This window comes from Piliocolobus tephrosceles, chromosome 16 (genome assembly GCF_002776525.5).
Source record: "Piliocolobus tephrosceles isolate RC106 chromosome 16, ASM277652v3, whole genome shotgun sequence".
Taxonomy (NCBI): Eukaryota; Metazoa; Chordata; class Mammalia; order Primates; family Cercopithecidae; genus Piliocolobus; species Piliocolobus tephrosceles.
Window position 1 is genome coordinate 49,450,097 of NC_045449.1, and position 1,238 is coordinate 49,451,334.

Below are 1,238 nucleotides of genomic sequence, written 5' to 3' on the forward strand. Positions count from 1 at the left end.
CCCCCCTTCCCTCTTCTCCCCTCCTCTTCCTTTTCCTTTCTTAATGACAGCTTTATTGAGCTATAATCCACATCCCGTAAAATTTACCCTTTTAAAGTATAGCATTCCATGGTTTTTGTAAGTTCAGAGTTATGAAACCATCACTACAATACATTTTAGAACATTTTTTTCTTACTCCCACTCAAGAACCCTGTAATCATTAGCAATGACTGCTTCCCTCCCCTCCTGTCATCAAAAGCCCCTGGCAACCACAATCTACTTTCTGGCTCTATAGATTTTCCTGTTCTGAACATTTCACATAAACAGAAGTATTCAGTATGTGACCTTCACATCTGGCTTCTTTCAGTTAGCCTGTTTTGAAGGTTATCCCTGTGGTGTTATGGATCCGTTCCCCATTCCTTTTTATGACTGAATAACATTCCATTGTATGGATATGCCACATTTTGTTAATCTGTCATCAGCTGGACATTTGGGCTGTTTCCCCTTTTAGCTATTATGAATGATGCTGCTATAAATATTTATGTACAAGTGTTTGTGTGGACATATGCTTTATTTCTCTTGGGTATATACCTAGAAGTGAAATTGTTGAGTCATATGGTAATTATATATTTAACATTTTGACGATCTATGAAACTGTTTTCCAAAATGAGTACACCATTTTATGTTCCTATCAACAATGTGTGAGGGTTCCACATTGTCAGCAAAACTTACTATTGTCCATTTTTTTGATTCTAGCCATCCTAGTGGCTATAAAGTGGTATCTCATTGTGTGTGTGTGTGTTTTTTTTTTTTTTGGAGATGGAGTCTCATTCTGTTGCCCAGGCTGGAGTGCAGTGGCATGATCTTGGCTTACTACAGTCTCCACCTCCTGGGTTCAAGAGATTCTCCTGCCTCAGCCTCCTAAGTATCTGGGACTACAAGTGCGTGCCACCATGCCAGGCTAATTTTTGTATTTTTAGAAGAGATGGGGTTTCACTATGTTGGCCAGGCTCGTCTCAAACTCCTGACTTCAGGTGATCCACCAGCCTCGGCCTCCCAAAATCCTGGGATAACATGTGTGAGCCACCATGCCCAGCCTAGTTGTGGTTTTGATATGCATTTTCCTAATGACTACTGATGTTGAGCATCTTTTCATGTGCTTATTGACCATTTGTATTTTTTTTTTTGAGAAATATCTATTCAAATCTTTTGCCTATTTAAAAAATTGGGTTATTTATTTTTTATTGTTGAGTTGTAAG